Below are 18,421 nucleotides of genomic sequence, written 5' to 3'. Positions count from 1 at the left end.
TAAGTTGGCCCTCAGCAATCTTCGCTTTCAGTGAAATATTTAATAGCTTTGTATGGTTTTTTTTTAAGGGAAATTGACGGTTTTGTGGGGGTTCTTTTACACATACAGTGCATTTATGAAGTATTCAGACCCCCGTCACGCTTTTCAATTTTGGTATATTGCAGCTTGATACAGTTGTTTAAATTAAATTTTTTTCTCATTAATCCACACTCAGTACCCCATAATGACAAAACAAAAACAGAATTTTAGGAAAGTCTGTGAATATATAAAAAAGATAAACCTGAAATATTACATGTACTAAAGTGTTACTAAACCCAGGACCCTGCATTCACTATATCCGGTCTCCCACAGTACACACAACATAGAAATGCAATTATTTTAGTAATTATAAACTGCTAAATACCTTTTCTCATCAGCAGTTAGAGCAGTCTTGTGAGTTCTGTCAGTATTCAGCAGAGCACTGGTTAAAGCTTGTAGGAGTAGCTTTCTTTCTGCTTTAGCAGGATGCAAAACCCCTGACTTCTGTTTGGAGAGTGCTGATTGGCCCTCTGCTGATCACATGCACTCTCCCAAGCAAAAAAAAAAAAAACCTCTAGCAATACACACTAAACTGAGCATGTGTAGAAGGGCTACAAGTTCAGTCTGCCTTGTCAGGCGATAAGACGTGGACATTTGAACAAGAGGAGGGCAGAGAAGACAGGATCAAATTACCATTTTACACAATGCAGAGGATTAACCCCTTAGGTTCTAAAGTGAGTATAACAAGCATGCTTTACTGTATATACAGACTGATTTTACTGTTGTGGGTTTAGTAACACTTTAAAATGTTACTAAGCCCACAACAGTAAAATCAGTCTGTATATGCAGTGAAACATGCTTATTATACTCCTTGTGGAACCTAAGGGGCTGATCATCTTCATTATGTAAAACCAATGTTTGATCCTGTCTTCTCTGATCTTCCCCTTCTTCCAGTGTCCCCCACTTATCTCCAGAGCAGACATCATGTGGAGTCACTCTTCACTTGCTCAGTTTGGTGTGTATTGCTAGTGACGTTTTTTTTTTTCTTGGGAGAGTGCATGTGATCAGCACAGGGCCAGTCAGCACTGTCTAGACAGAGTTCAGGGGTCCTGCATCCTAGAGCAGAATGAAAACTCCTCCTACAAGCTTTAACCGGTGCTCTGCTGAATACTGACAGAGGTCACAAGACTGCTCTAACTGCGGATGAGAAAAGGTATTTAGCAGTTAACATCACACCTTCTTGTAAATCTGGCCAATTGAAATCCCACAAATATGCACTCCAGTGCATTGCAAGAGCACATTCTCAGCTCTGACTTACAGCTCCAGAGTTGTCCTCATACAAAATAAGGATATTTACAGATATAAATGCTTCTGGATGGTTCCCAGGACCATCAATTCCACTTCTGCAGATCAAGTTTTCCTTTCAGTTTCACCCTTTTCTTCAGATGTTTATGGGTATAAAGCAGATATAAATGTTTTATAAGCAGGTTGGTGCAGGTATTATTATTATTATACAGTATTTATAAAGCGCCAATAGTTTGCTCAGCGCTGTACATTACAAAGGGGGACAGAACATGTGACAGAACAATACCAATACAATGCAAAACATGAGGGGATTGAGGGCCCTGCTCTTTCGAGCTTACAATCTAGGAGGGAGGGGATGGTGGCACAGGAGGAGATAGCTGTGGGGGATGGAGTGGTAGGAAGAGTGGAGGAGGTCGGCAAGTTAGCAGGGGGTGGGGTAGGCTTCCTTGAAGAGGTGGGTTTTCAGGGTGCGCCTAAAGGAGAGGAGAGTAGGTAATAATCTGATGGGTTGGGGCAGGGAGTTCCAGAGGATGGGTGACACCCTGGAGAAGTCTTGGAGGCGGGCATGGGAGGAGGAGACCAGGGAACTAGAGAGAAGGAGGTCTTGTGAGGAGCGGAGTGTGCGTGTTGGGTGGTACTTGGATATTAGGTCGGTGATGTAGTTCGGGGCAGTATGGTGGACAGCTTTGTACATCAGAGTTAGGATTTTGAATTTGATCCGTTGCGCAATCGGAAGCCAGTGGAGGGATTGGCAGAGGGGGGTGGCGGAGATGGAGCGGTTGGTAAGGTGGATGAGTCTGGCAGCCATATTCAGGATCGACTGAAGCGGGGATAGCCTGTGGTGAGGCAGGCCAGTAAGGAGGGAGTTGCAGTAGTCGAGTCGTGATATGATGTGGGAGTGGATGAGCTGTTTAGTGGTTTCTGGGGTTAGGAATGGGCGTATTTTGGCGATGTTGCGGAGGTGGAGTCTGCACGAGTTTGTTAAAGATTGGACTTGGGGCTGGAAGGATAGGTTGGAGTCCAGAATGACACCAAAGTCCAGAATGATAGGTTTGATGGTGGCGTTGTTAGACATGATGGAGAAGTCAATGGGGGGGGGTGTGCGGGCTGGGGGGAAGACAAGAAACTCGGTTTTGGAGAGGTTCAGTTTAAGGAAGTGGAGCAACATCCAGTCTGATATGTCGCTCAGTAGGTGTGTGATTCGGGCAGAGACCGAGGGGGTGAGGTGGGGGGTTGAGAGATAGATTTGTGTGTCGTCGGCATATAGGTGGTAGTTGAAGCCGTGAGAGTGTATGAGTTGGCCAAGGGAGGAGGTGTAGATGGAGAAGAGAAGGGGCCCGAGGACGGAGCCTTGAGGGACCCCAACAGAGAGGGGGAGTGAGGGGGAGGTGGTAGCATTATAGGTATAATCATTTAGTAATTGGTTCTATTTAATATGATTTCTGGGTGAATGTTCCCTTTTATGATTGTATGGTAGGTAGGCAGGTTTTCAGTTTTTAATGAATAAAATATCTGCGTTTTTGATCAATATTTACCTTTTGATATTTTATTGCTGAAATGGAATGAGCCATATCACTTTTGTGTATAGATTTTTAATCATGGTGGGAGACCAGTACTTGAAAGCAGGTGACACCGAGGAACATTTTTCAATAAGTAAATCTTGATTGATATTCTGTAGCTTGCTCCTCATAAAAGATATGTACACGCTACTTTATTAAAAATTGCAAGCAGCAGATTGCAGCAACAATAAAAATCGATCATAATCCACTTTACTAACCGAGATTGATTTGGATTGGTTGCTGCAGCTAAGACACTTTTCCTCTTACAGTCTTGCCGCAGACAAAGCTGATGGAGTATTCCTTGATGACACTGCCCTCTCCATAAGCTGCATGAACCATTCTCCTCCGATGGCCTAAACATTTGCCCAAAGGGATAGCTTTCCATGGAGTTTACCATAGGTCAGCCTTTCTCAACCAGGGTGCCCTGAGGTTTCTTAAGGGGTGCCTTGGCAAAATGTCTAAAATTTGTTCAAAACTTGTATACAAGCCAACGGGTGGAACAAGCCTGCCATTTAGTTACACAAATCCACAGGTTTTCATTGTGTGCCATTATGACCTTCTAGCCGCCGGTGTTCTGACAACCAATGACATCATCAGTTGATAAGGAGGATGTCAGCTGCCTGCACAGCATCTTAGTTTGACCCTCCCCTGCCCCTCTCCATTAGTGCTGGGGTCACATTAGCTCAGTGATGGAGAAAACTGAGGGAGAAGAGAAACATCAGAATACTAGTCAGTACCAGTGTGCAAAAGTGTATTTGCTTTGGAAGAATAAATCACCTCTAATGTTGGGTGTCCTACATGTATGGATATTGCTGCGTTATATGAAACTATTAGAATAGTTTTTCACATTTTAGAATGGGTTCCCCTTTAAAATTATGAACAGTCTGGAGGCACCCCATTTTAGAATGGGGTGCCTGCAGACTGTCCAAAAATGTTAAAGGGTGCCTCATGACTGTCCATAATTTTAAAGGGTGCCTTGACTGAAAAAAGGTTGAGAAACACTGCCATAGATGGCTCAGAATTCGGTTGAGTCAGCAGGGTCTGGCCAAATTTCTATCCATGTGTGGCTTTTCCTGCCCGGCAGAAGTTGATCTAGCGATCAACTTCTGTCAAATGGGCTTGTTAGAAAGTTTTCTCAATCAGCAGCTGCAGGCAATGGGCTGCATCCACTGATCAGTGTATTCTGACAGTGGAGTGTCCCATTCCCCCCCCCCACCTGTTAGAATACAATGTTTCAAAATGAGAATTCCTCTGTCCACTGCAATTTGTTTTTAGTTCACCTCTCTGGCTGAATGAAAAGAAATGATCCATCTCTGGCTAGCCTGAGTCCCCTATTTATAATGCAGAATGGATACTGCGATCCGCTGAGGACACCACAGTAATGCTGAAAACAGTGTCCCATTTATGAAATACATGTAGCAGTCTGAAGCCTGCTTAACGCGGCATAGAGAACCTCGATCAAAGGATCATATGGGCATGCTCCTCGCATTTTTATAAATTCATTTAAATGGCACTGTGCTTGTTTCAGAGTTCACAGTACAAATTTATAAAGCACAGAGCTGTGCATTAGAGATATGCAATGCTTTTTGTTATACGCTGTGTAAGAACTTTTCATGAGTAGTCCGATAAGAATTCTTTATTGCAAAAGAGACCTAGGAGTCTATGTATAAAACATTCACTGTGCAGATGACTTAATTATTTTACATAGGTACCACTAATGTTTGTCGTATAGTTTGTAATATAATTATTATTATTATTATACAGTATTTATAAAGCGCCAATAGTTTGCTCAGCGCTGTACATTACAAAGGGGGACAGAACATGTGACAGAACAATACCAATACAATGCAAAACATGAGGGGATTGAGGGCCCTGCTCTTTCGAGCTTACAATCTAGGAGGGAGGGGATGGTGGCACAGGAGGAGATAGCTGTGGGGGATGGAGTGGTAGGAAGAGTGGAGGAGGTCGGCAAGTTAGCAGGGGGTGGTGTAGGCTTCCCTGAAGAGATGGGTTTTCAGGGTGCGCCTAAAGGAGAGGAGAGTAGGTGATAATCTGATGGGTTGGGGCAGGGAGTTCCAGAGGATGGGTGACACCCTGGAGAAGTCCTGGAGGCGGGCATGGGAGGAGGAGACCAGGGAACTAGAGAGAAGGAGGTCTTGTGAGGAGCGGAGTGTGCGTGCTGGGCGGTACTTGGATATTAGGTCAGTGATGTAGTTCGGGGCAGTATGGTAAACAGCTTTGTATGTCAGCGTTAGGATTTTGAATTTGATCCATTGCGCAATCGGAAGCCAGTGGAGGGATTGGCAGAGGGGGGTGACGGAAACGGAGCGATTGGAAAGGTGAATGAGTCTGGCAGCCGTATTCAGGATGGACTGAAGCGGGGATAGCCAGCGGCGAGGCAGGCCAGTGAGGAGGGAGTTGCAGTAGTCGAGTCGTGATATGATGAGGGAGTGGATGAGCTGTTTAGTAGTTTCTGGAGTTAGGAACATGCGGATTTTGACGATGTTGCGGAGGTGGAGTCTGCACGAGTTTGTTAAAGAGTGGACTTGGGGCTGGAAGGATAGGTTGGAGTCCAAAATGACACCAAGTACTCTGGCCTGCGGGGCGGGTTTGATGGTGGCGTTGTTGGACATGATGGAGAAGTCAATGGGGGGGGGGTGTCCGGGCTGGAGGGAAGACAAGAAACTCGGTTTTGGAGAGGTTCAGTTTAAGGAAGTGGAGCGACATCCAGTCTGATATGTCGCTCAACAGGTGTGTGATTCGGGCAGAGACCGAGGGGGTGAGGTGGGGGGTTGAGAGATAGATTTGTGTGTCGTCGGCATAGAGGTGGTAGTTGAAGCCGTGAGAGTGTATGAGTTGGCCAAGGGAGGAGGTGTAGATGGAGAAGAGAAGGGGCCCGAGGACAGAGCCTTGAGGGACCCCAACAGAGAGGGGGAGTGAGAGGGAGGTGGTAGCATTATAGGTAACACTGAAAGAGCGTTGTGACAGGTAGGATGAGAGCCAGGAGAGAGCAGAATCTCTGAGGCCGAGGGAGTGTAGTTTTTTGAGGAGGGGGGGGTGGTCGACTGTGTCGAAGGCCGCAGAGAGGTCAAGGAGTTGGAGCACTGAATAGTGGCCATTAGCTTTGGCGGTTAGCAGGTCGTTGGAGAGTTTGAGTAAGGCAGTTTCGGTGGAGTGTAGGGGACGGAAGCCGGACTGTAGGGGATCGAGGAGGTTGTTGTCGTTGAGGTGAGAGCATAGGCGGGCGTAGACTAGGCGCTCGAGGAGTTTAGATGTAAATGGGAGCAGGGAGATGGGTCTGAGGTTGTTCGGGTCATTGGGGTCCAGGTAGGGCTTTTTAAGTATGGGGGTGATGTGTGCATGTTTCAGAGGGGAAGGGAAAGTGCCGGAGGAGAGGGAGAGATTGAAGATGTGGGTGAGGGAGCGTAGGATGGAGGGGGAGGGAGGTCATAGGAGTTGTGAGGGGATAGGGTCGAGGGGGCAGGTGGTGAGGCGGGCATCAGAGAGGATCTTGGAGACTTCCTCGATGGTAGTAAGGTCAAAGGTGCGGAGTGTTGGGGGAGCTTCAGTATGAGGAATGTAGGGTGGGGTGGGAGAGGAGGTCAGAGCTGTGGTGAGGCCGTGGGAGAGGGGTGAAGAGGGGGTAGCTGAGTGAGGGGGAAGGGGGTTGGAGGGAGTTTGAGCAGCGACGAAGTCCCTGTGGGTTATGTCGAGGGGGAGGGGGGATGAGGGGGTAGCTGTGTGAGAGGGGACGGGTTGAGAAGGCGTGTGAGTTGCGGCAATGTGAATTGTGTCAATCTTGTTTTTGAAGTGATTGGCAATCTGAAGGGCAGTGAGTGAGGTGCTGGGTGGAGGTGGGGGTGGCGAGATCTTCTGTGATCGTCAGTTCCATCTAGTGGCTATAATGCAATGTTTTTCTGAAATACCCCAGTAATTAAAAGTACCGCATTTTTTCCACTAGGTGGAGCTGATGATCATAGGAAATAATAAGATTACAAACATTCATGGCGTCCGTTAAGACATTCACAAAGCAAATGTTTTATGCATAGACCCTATAGTGTGTCTGTTAGGGATCTGGGTATGACCAGAAATCTGTGGACTGACACAGGGAAACGCAGAATTCAGGTATAGTGTGAATAAGACAATTTATTAAGACTAAACAAAACATAGACGCAGTGCAAGACTAAACAACAACACAGTGCAAACAAACCAACCCAAACCTCCAACAGATAACAATAGAAACAGTACTAAGCGTAGTCAGGCAGGCCGGGTCGGTAGCAAACGGGCAGGCAGGGCACAAGGAGCAGGCAGAAGAGTAGTCAGGAATAGCCGAGGTCAGGACAGGCGGAGTTCATGCAGAGTCAGGGATCGAAGCAGAATCTGGATCAGGCAGAAAGCAGACAGGATGCAGGTACAGGGGCCCATGGGAAACATACACCAAGGCCCTGATAACAGGCCTGGCCATTCCTTAAATACACCTGTTTTAATCAGCTTCAGGTGATGGCTCATTGCAGGAGTGAGCCTCTGGTTGCTGAGAACACCCGCTGGCCAGCTCTGGTACTGCAGCCCACAAGGCAGGTGAGTCCCACCACCACTGGCAAGTCCATTCCTGACAGTGTCTCTTCTGCAATTAAAGAAAAAAAAAAAACATTCCTACTTGCAAATTTGTAAAAGTACTCTAAAGTTCTGCTTTAAAGGGTTAGTTCACTTTTAGCAAAAAGCTACCTATGCAGATAAGGGGTGTCTGTAGATCAAAACAGCTCTCACTAAAGTTGAATAACACCCTTGCTATAGATGTAGGCCGTTTATATACCTCCTGAGGCCTATCTGGAATACTCCCAGGATGTTGCGAGTAGTGAGACCTAGCTATTACAGTTCACTTTCACCATTACGGGAGCGAGCTCTACATTGCTGAGCTCAGAGATACTGCATCAGGGGTGAGAGAGCAGGTGAGGGGGTTTGAATCAGAGAAAAAAGTTCACTCCTGTGATGGTGGAGGTGAGCAGTACCATCTAGACCTCACTTAGCAACATCCTGGGAGTATTCCAGTCAGGCTTCAGAGGTATTAAATGGTCTACACCTATAGCAAGGGCATTATTCAACTTTAGTCAAAGCTGCACAGTTTATTTTTTATCTACAAGCACCCCTTACCTTCATAGGCAGTCTATTTGTAAAGGTTATAAAGGTGAACTAACCCTCTAAGCCGTATTTTATAATGCCCTTATGCCTGTAAACCTCTCTGAAGATAGTCATGTTACCCAAAGGTCTTTATTTTGTACTGCCTTGAAGCACGTGCCTTGTTTGGATGATAAACGCCAACTAAATGACACTCAGTGGAGAAGGCTGTTTGTAGTAAATAAAGCATTGTAGAGCCGATATCTTTATTATGATGTGTCAAAGATAATGTTATCACCCTCTGTAAGACTAAATTGAGTCTGTTTATAGGATCCTTCTGTGTTGACATTGTCCGTTTTGTAAAACTCTGTCCAATCACAGCCTTCTGTGTCTGGGATTGGGAGTCTTTTAGAATGGTGAGCCCAGGAAATTCTTCCAAAACTTCAGTGCGTGACACTAAAAAAAATCTATATACACTCAAAATGAGACTATGGGAACACAACATTTGTATTGAAATTCTGGAAGGCTCTGGATGGGGCTGGGGGTCACTAGAAGGTTCTAGAGAGGGTTAAAAGACTCAACAAACTTGGTAGCCCTGTAGGGGAGATGGTTTCTGGAGGGAGCTGGGGGCAATTGTGGGAGGTATGGTCCCTGGAGGGGTATGAGGGTTTCTCCAGAATGCTGTGGGTTTTTGAGGGGCAATGTGGGAGACTGGACAGCACTGCCAGGACTTTGAGACACCATGGAATACTGTGAAGACTCTATGGGGAGCTGGAGGCTTTGCGGCAAGCTAGGGGACACAGCAGGGGTCTGGCGGCACTGTGGGAGGTTGGTAGGCAGTGTGGGAACTGAGGGAGTTTGGGGGGGCCTGGGGACACTGAGAGAGGTTAAAAGTTCATTGGGGGTTACTATGGGAGGATTTTGTGACACTATAGGAGTTGGGAGGCATTGTAGGAGGCTAGAGGAGCTGGAAGCCTAGTCGGAGGGATGCCACAGCCCAGCAGTGGGCCACAGTCCAGTGGTTGAGAACCACTGTTCTAGAGGCAGGATAACATGGATTCCAGTGACGCGTGATGCTGAGACTGTGAGCTGGCAAGGTGCAGTGTTGTTATATTGTCTGAGAGCCCGGTCCAGGATTTCTCAACACATCATTTAGCTCTAAGTGTGTATGATTTGTGACTGTGGACGTGACCGGAGACCGGTTAATTATTCATTAAGAAAAACCGTACTGCTCTGATTGATGAGCGTTCAGCATTTCTTAGCACTTTCTCTGTTCCTAGAACAGGCCTGGTACAGAGACATGAGTCATAAACAATTGCTATTTAAAGTATATGTAAATGTAATATGTTAAAGCTGAACTCCAGGCAAACCGGAAAGCACACAGATGAAATACAGTACATATATAAGAGTTGTTTTACCAGGCATAAAATTTATGTATGTCTCTCTATTCAGTACTGAGATTTACACAGCACTGGCACACAGCTCACCTCCTCTAACAGGCCATGGGAACTGAATTTTCTCTGTTGCAGTTCAGTAATGCTTAGAGGTCTTGTCTCTCCCCAAGTCTGACTGGACAGTGAAAGGAGAAGTAGCAGACTGGTAAGCTCAACTCCCTGTCACCCTGCTGTCTCCTCCTTTCAGCATGTACTTTTGAATGCATCACAACTGGTTGGCTCATTGTGTTGCAATTCTGTCTTCCAGTCTGAATGCTGTTACAAATGGGATTGGGTCAAATTCAGGTAGTTGTACTGCCTGTATTTAAAAAAATATATTTAATACATTAATGGACATCGAGCTGCATTAATTTGTATTGTTTTACATCTGACTGGATTTCAGCTTTAATGTAGTTGTTTTTTTTTTATCAAATCAGCAGCTTATGCTAAAATAGTGAAACAGAAAAAGGGCGCACCGACCTAGTGTATTATCGTTTAAAATAATTTATTAAAGAAACAAAAATAGGTATCATACTCACAATGGACATAATAATACAGGCATGTCAAACTGAACAAGATGTATGATCCAAACAACATCTGAGTCCATACGATGGAACCCTGGATGACCAACTGTCTAACGCGTTTCGAGGACACAACCTCTTCCTCGGGGTTGGCTCCGAGGAAGAGGTTGTGTCCTCGAAACGCGTTAGCCAGTTGGTCATCCAGGGTTCCATCGTATGGACTCAGATGTTGTTTGCATCATATGTCTTGTTCAGTTTAACATGCCTGTGTTTTTATGTCCATTGTGAGTATGATACCTATTTTTTGTTTCTTTAATAAATTATTTTAAACGATAATGCGCTAGGTCGGTGCGCCCTTTTTCTGTTTCTCCATTTGTATCCAGTGTATTCGGACCACCCCGGTCTGTTGAGGGCAGCAAGCAGTGCATATTCCAGAAAATTCCAGAACATTCCTATTGGGTCTACTGAGTCCTTTCCTAGCGCAGGAGTAAAGTGTTTGTTGTGTTGGATATGCTAAAATAGTAACTGGTGATCCTGCTATGAACATCCTTGATTAGGCACTTGCTGTTATAGAGTGACAACATTCTGTCCCTGTCTCCCAACTGCTCTCCTTTGTTGTCACATAGTATGTGGATCCAGCACAGGGTTCATTCTCCAGTTGCCAACATCCCAAAGGCTGAGTGCCATGAGTATGTTCCCCTGCAATTTGTACTGGGACTTTTAAGGCAACTCAAAACAAGTGATATAAACCTGTGCATGGTTTTATTACAAAATTGTTGTGAACATCATAGTTTGACACATTGTACAGACATTAGAATCAGACATAGGAAAAATGGCGAAAGTGCCTGTAAACTGTGGGCTGTAGGCTGAGAATTGTTGTTCACCCTCTTTTGTAAGCCAGGAGAACGAGAGGGGTGAGTAAGCTTCAGCTGAAAATCTGACGCGTTTCAGAACAGTCTTTCTTAAGGGGTAAGCTGAAGAAGAAGAATAACAAAAAGAAAAAGAAAAGGGTAGTGCTCATTAAACAAACATGTTGCTGTGACAATAATACATAAATCAAAATGTGAAAATTATTCATAACAGAATAACAATAATATGAGAACCAAGCCAAAAATATCCAAATGATTAAATTCACAAACATTCAATGAATAAATAAATAAAAATGTCTATAATGTTCTTCAAATGCAAAACTTCATAATTGTTGAAAATCCACCACCAATATATGTACAAGACTATATCACCAATAGAATTAAATAAACTCCCCAGAGCAAATTGCTAGTAAAATTCTAAACTAGCAAATCGCATGTTGGCTCTGGGAGCAATGGTCTGCAGACTGATGACCGGCAACAGAAGATGTTTCTTATAATATACGAATCTTCATATAGCATATACGCTCAAAGGGAAGAGAACAGAGCAGGAAATAATGTGATACTGTATAGCAGGTTTTTATTAAAAGCTTCTTTATCCAAACAACTCACATTTTCAAGTGTCATCAGCTGACACTATCCTAGACTGCAAATATACATAAAGCCGTTGCAAAAGCCAGAGATGCCGGCAACTTACGGAACATAATGATGTCACTATGAAGCTCACCCTACGCGTTTCATCGCTTGACGTCTTCACGGAGTGGAAGGGCTAACTTCACCACAAGCAGGCAATTTGATACACTTTGATGACCATAGGTACACTTTAAAGCGGAGTTCCACCTGAAAAAAAAGCAGCTACAAAAACTGTGCACCCGGCTGTGACGGCTTGCGGCTGCACAGTTGGGTGCCTAATGCGCATGCGCAAGAAGCGCTGCACTTTGTGAATGGCCCCGTAATCTTCTGGAGCCTGTCACATGTCCCAGCAGATTATGGAGAAGGAGGGGGGAGGACGACTTCTGTTTCTGATTGCAGCGGAAGTGGGAGCGGGTACCTGTCAAATTTGGTACCCCCTTCTCCTCCACTCCCCAAAGGTGCCAAAACTTAATGGGGAGCGGGGGACATTGGCTTAAAGCGGAACTTCCCCTTTTAGGTGGAGCTCCGCTTTAATCTTCCATTGAGCTAGGGTTTAGAACTACTTTAAAGTAGATGTAAATGCAATCACTAAAATATTATATAAACATTAACATGCTAATATAATTCTATAAAATCCTCTTCCATATTTTTAATTTTTATGCAGGTTTTTGTAGAATAATACTTGGCGATCCTGACGTGAAGATCGTTCAGACACTTCCTTCTATAAGGTGACACCACATCTCCGAATTGTGCCCCTGCATTGTCACCTTGTCATGTCACCCTGTTTCAACACACGTTACATGGTTATGGTACACTGTTGTCACCCTTAGTAAACCCACCCTGAAAAATGCCATACAGCCATTGCTGGAATGCATGTAGACAAGACGTTGCTGCAATGAGACTGCAGGAGATCAGAATCACTACAATGTAGCAAAGGATAAAAAAACACATTCTATTAAAGCAGAACTCCAGGCAAAAACTTCTTTACATGGCCTTGTTGCTAATTTCCTACTTTAGCTTAATATGTCATCCATCTTCTGGTTCACTCAGTAGTTGCTCTGAAATAGCCTGTTCATGTTCAAAATTAAACTGTTAATTCTCTTTGGTTTCCTGTTTGTAAGACCGGTGACTGCTATGCCTTCTTTTCCCCTAGCCACGGCACATCCCTTCTGTAGTTCTGTCTAGTAGTGATGTAATTCAGCCCCACTTGCAGTGGTGGGCGGACCGAGACTCTCAGACACATTCAACATGTACAGTCCTAGTGTACCGCCCACATTCCCTACAATTCCCTGTGGTTGATGGGAACTGTAGTTTCCTTTTACTGCAGAGAGAGAGGAGAGGATATGATGAAATCCATGCTCCTTGGCAGAGCAGATGCTGTTATTTTTTGTATTGCAGAAATGGGTCATGAAAATTCAATTAGACCTTTCTCCTAAATGGTAAGGATTATTAAGTTTTTATTAACTGTTTAGTGTTTTGTGTAGGGGGGAGTACTAATGGGTTTTTTTAATCTATCCTAGAGTTCTTCTTTAATGCCCAACTCAAGGATATAGAGTTGGGATTTAAACTGGTTGTAAACCTCGGACATGAAATATGAACAAATCATATCCCTCTATACTGTGTACTTGTCTCTGACAAGTTTTCCTGACACCAAGACAAAAAGGTAACAGGGGTGGGAGCTCCAGCAGATTGACAGCCTCAGCTCTGTTCCTGTGAGTTGTATGGAGGGGGTGTCTCTTCCCTCCAATCAGCTATTAGAGCTCCCCTCACTGCACTCTGCAGAGTGATTTCAGCACTCCACCCCCTTTTTTCTGAACCCTCAAACGAGCTCTACAAATTCTACACTTTGAATGTATGTAGAGAAGAGAGGGCTACAGATACACAGGTAGAACTCACATAGGAGGATTTGTTTAATCTCTCTATCACCTAAGGCCAGTCACTTCACTGGGTATATGTAGGATTACAAGCACTTTAACATTGTTTCCCCACAACAGAGATAGAAGTTCAAAACAAGCATCTATTTCTATGACAATGCTTGGGTAAGTTCATCAGAAAATTTGTATTTTAGTTGTGCGCTGAATCCACTATATCGGTTCTTGCATCACTGGGACAAGCCAGCTGTGACAATTTCCCACAACAGTTTACTTCTCCTCTGCCTCCCCGCAAGGTCACAATGAGGTTGTCGTCTTTGTGCAGCTGGAATCCCATGTTATTTGTTCATTCAACATCAGGGAGGTATGATACCATCATCTGGCCTTGTGATGGCTGATACTGGGAATTCTGGTGGGGTTACCTCACTACTGGAGTTCTGAGAGCTTGTGATCAATCATTCAGGACAGAAATATTATTTATGGGTGAGTTGGTCTATTCTTTAGAAAGTGATGTGTTATACAGGCATGTGAAAAATTAAGCACACCCCATGGATATTGTTGAATTGTTTTCAACATATTTGAACAAACAAGTGATCTTTATTCAAACAATGCCTACTGATAGGAACAAAAAAAAAAGCTTCCTTTTCAATCATTTAGTAAAAAAAAAAAAATCAATAGATGTAAAGGTGTCGAAAAAGTAAGGTATGGTCTCCTGTACCAGAAATGACTTCTTGTAGGCAGTTTGTAAAACTGCCCACCAGCCTCTGAAGGAAGCCATGGATGATACAATTTTCTTTCCTTCCACCACAGGAGACCCCTGATTTATATAATAAAAGTGAACATATCATGGAAAATTTTAAGTGTCATTTGTTCAAATATATCACCTTTATTTTGAGGTACTCTTTGGATCTAGAGCTAATGTTTTCCTGTTCAAATATGTTGAAAACGTCAGTTTTAATGGGTTTCCTTACTTTTTCACATAACTGTAACTGAACACGATAGGAAACAAGGAAATTAGTCAGGCTGGGTTCACACTGATGCGGTGTGGAATTTGCAGTGACGCACCGCATCAGAATCGCACCCCGTTCATGCAAACCAATGCGGGTGTGTATGTTAAGTTAACAACACCCCGAAATCGGTCTGCAAAACGCGGTGCAATGTACAGAATCGTATCGCATAGGTGTGAATACACATGCAATCTGATTCTAGTGCAGACACAAAAAAGGGTCCTGCACCTTTTTGGTGCTATCCAAAAACTAACAAACGAAAACCAGCGCTCAAATCTTCATGCAGACTAGAAGGATTTCAGAATGCCAAACGAGGAGGTGCAGCCCTTCAAAGATCGGGAAATCTGGATATATGATGAACAAAAGCAAAAAGGGCGCACTCTCATTGTGCATTACCGTGGTACACCACGTGTTTATTGTTATATATATATATGTTTATAGTTATATACTCACAAATCAAAGGAAAATACAAGTAGAATAAGTGGTCCGCAAAGGCAGTCCAATACAATGCTGTGCCCTAAATAGGGATAAACTGACGCATTTCGGGAGACGAACCCCCTTCTTCAGAGCTAAAATATGTCCCTGCTGTTCCAACTCTTATATACCCAAGAATGTGAAGGAGGTCAAGAAATCCTTCCCCCCCCACTCACGGAAAGGCCCAATCACAGAAAGGGCTGAATGGATCCACCTCCAAAAAAAAACACACACAACTCAGCCAAAAAAGTATTAAAGTATTATGTGAAAAAATATATATATATGAAAAAATGTCACCAATAGTAAATAAATAAAAAAGCAAATAGATTAATTGATCCATGAATAAAAAGTAGAATGCAAAAAGTAAATAATTAATTAATGGACCTTACTTACTCATAGTCCCAGAATATGAATGCATGCCTCTAGTGTAGCACATGGATAATCCCTGCCCTAAATGATAATGATCTTTTAGTACTTATATATAATGGTAAATAAATGTTCCTGTATGGATACACTTTATATACAGTATCCATATCAATATTGGTGACATTTTTTCATATACCGGTATATATTTTTTTTTTCACATAATACTTTAAGACTTTTTTGGCTGAGTTGTGTGTGGTTTGTTTTTTTTTTTCTTTTGGAGGTGGATCCATTCGGCCTTTTCTTTGAAGAATAGAAAAGCCAGATTAGACTTTGCCAAAAAACATCTAAAAAAGCCAGACCAGTTCTGGAAAAGCATTCATTGGACGGATGAAACCAAGATTCATCTGTACCAGAATGACGGGAAGAAAAATATGTGGAGAAGGCTTGGAACAGCTCATGATCCAAAGCACACAACGTCATCTGTAAAACATGATGGAGGCAGTGTGATGGCATGGGCATGCATGGCTTCCAGTGGCACTGGGTCATTGGTGTTTATTGATGATGTGACAGAAGACAGAAGCAGCCGGATGAATTCTGCAGTGTTTAGAGATTTACTGTCAGCCCAGATTCAGCCAAAGGCAGCAAAGTTGATTGGACGGCTCTTCACAGTACAGATGGACAATGATCCGAACTCACTGCAAAAGCAACCCAGTAGCTTTTGAAGGAAAAGAAGTGGAATATTCTGCAATGGCCGAGTCAATCACCTGATCTCAACCCAATTGAGCATGCATTTCACTTCCTGAAGGCAAAACTAAAGGCAGAAAGACCCACCAACAAAGAACAACTGAAGACAGCTGGCAGAACACCAGAAAGGAGGAAACCCAGTCTTTGGTAATGTCCATGGGTTCCAGACTTCAGGCAATCATTGCCAGTAAAGGATTCTCAACAAAATATTAAAAATGAACATTTTATTTATGAGTATATTCATTTGTCCAGTTACATTTGAGCCCCTGAAAATGGAGGGACTGTGTATAAAAATGGTTGCAGTTCCTAAAATTTGTACTTGATATCTATGTTCAACCCCTTGAATTAAAGCCAAAAGTCTGCACTTCAAATTAATTTGGATTGTTTTGTTTTAATTTATTCTGGTGGCATACAGAGCCAAAAGTATGAAAATTGTGCTTGTGTCCAAATATATATGGACCTAACTGTACACTGACAAATCTGCAGGAGTCCTACATGGCACCAACAATCTGCTGATCACTGGTGCAATGCTTTCCAGGGTCCCAAAACAAAAAAATAGTAAATGCACATTTTTTTACCTGCAAAAAAATGTGCATTTATTATTTTTGTTAAAAGGTGAACTTATCCTTTAAATGAAAGTTTTTGTGCCCAGAGTTCAGCTTTAAAATGACTACAAATACAACCTTTGCCTAGGATGTGCTACTGATACCAGGCAGATGGAAGTACCTCTACCCTACCAGGTCATTATTATTATTATACAGTATTTATAAAGCGCCAATAGTTCGCTCAGCGCTGGTCATAAAAACTGTCTATGTTTAGTAAAGTCCACATCACTGGCATTGTGCCCACAACTTGATATTTTTCATGCTACCAGCTTGGCCTAATTTCTAGCCCCAGCGGGGAGAGCCAGGCCTCTTACGCAATCCATCCTCACTTCTCGATATGCTATCACGAACTGAAACAAAACTTATATGGACTGGGGCAATAAACGTAAGGCTCACATTTTCTCACCATTTACTACTCTAAATTCCTTCCGCTGATTACTGTCTATAGCATAAATATTATGTACAAGCTGCCATGGAAACAGTTGTTTTCCTGGTTTGCTAAATTTACTCTCGAGTTGAATATTAACGTAGCGACTGGCAGTACATGAAAAGGGGAAAATAGCTGACGAATGACTCACCATGACTCATCCACAGTGATCTCGGCAGCCTGGCTTGGACACTGACATCCGACCAGCTGGCAGGCAGTCTTACTGCATTTTTCTAGGAAAACACTTGATACATATCATTCTCTCTCAGCCCTCTTGTGCAACAGAGCAGACTCTTCCAATACCAAGAACTGTGTCGGAAAAATGCCCCCCATGCCATGCATACCTATATAAAGGCCAGCGGCACTCTTACACAATGCTCTGTGCGATAAATGCAACTGTTAATCCTGTCTTGCTGAGCTGGTTTGAAGTCCTGCAGACTCAAGTGATATAATTAACATTTCAAGAGCTTTGTTTATTTTTATATGTTAAGAAGCGGCTAATGTTGCTTTTATTAAAGTCAACCTATATTATCATTTCAGTGTATTATTAGACCTTCTGAGTTAGATAAATAGACTACTAGAAGGACCAAAATACCTTTCTTGGGGGGAAAAAAAAAATCTCCCAGTACTAATCATGACTAATGTGACTTAAACCAGGGTTCCAATCCTTCCTTTCAACAGAGATCATGTGACTAAAGGTGTAGACTTCTAAGCATATGATCTGCACTTGGGAAAACCTTTTGAATGGACTGATCAGTTCACCCAAAATTGATGCCTAAGCTTTAGGTTTGATTGTGGAGAGTGAAACCCTATACTTCTTCCACTGTCATATATATTTCAGCAGAAAGATTAGGGACTTTCCAAAGGGGCCAGGAAGAACCAAAACTCCAAGGTCTCACTCAAGGAATTCCTAAGAGATAAAATAAGTCAGAAGGTGACTTCCACAATCTAGGTGTAAAGTGTAGGCACCTGGAAGTAGACTCTTCCTGGCAGAGTCTTAGCTTGTTGCTAAACACTGCCCCCACACATTCCTATTGGTCTATCACACCAGTACTGATCATGCCTAATTAATTTCATCCAGGGTTTCGAGCCTTCCTTTCAACAGAGATCATGTGACTAAAGGCCTAGGCTTGTCACATGACCAGCACTCTTTGTGAAGGGTCCTTCAAAGATCAGTTCACCCAAAACTGATAGCTAAGCTTTATTAGATTTTGGAGAGTGAAACCCTATACATCTTATGACTCCAGTGGCGAGATCTATGAGCTTTCATTCTTAGGTCCTGCCTCTTATTTTTGGAAGAGGGCCCTGCTCCTATATTTATATTTTTTGTTTTTGTCTATTTTAAGTATAATGTAGCAGGAGGAGTGGGGGCTGTCCAAAGTGGCCAGGAATAACCAAAACATCAAGATCTTACTCTTGGACATCCTAAGAGATAAAATCAGCCAGAAGGTGATGTCTAAAATCTAGGTGTAAACTG

At 43.3% G+C, this 18,421-nt stretch overlaps 1 protein-coding gene and 1 long non-coding RNA gene across 2 annotated transcripts in view; one reads left to right on the top strand and one right to left on the bottom strand.

Moving 5' to 3' along the window:
- The window catches only part of NSMCE2 (NSE2 SUMO ligase component of SMC5/6 complex), a 432,520-nt gene that overhangs the window by 292,571 nt on the left and 121,528 nt on the right, over window positions 1-18,421 (top strand). The window lies entirely within an intron of this gene.
- Window positions 10,697-17,236, bottom strand: LOC149462033 (uncharacterized). The gene is made up of 2 exons (XR_016312733.1): window positions 17,096-17,236; window positions 10,697-10,925 (listed from the first exon to the last, which is right to left on the bottom strand). It is a non-coding gene; the product is annotated as an uncharacterized LOC149462033 (long non-coding RNA).

This window comes from Staurois parvus, unplaced genomic scaffold (genome assembly GCF_062004578.1).
Source record: "Staurois parvus isolate SC_StPar_1 unplaced genomic scaffold, SC_StPar_1.0 ptg000187l, whole genome shotgun sequence".
Lineage (NCBI taxonomy): Eukaryota > Metazoa > Chordata > Amphibia > Anura > Ranidae > Staurois > Staurois parvus.
Note: the sequence above shows the minus strand (reverse complement) of the source record. Positions and strands in the feature narration are given on the sequence as shown.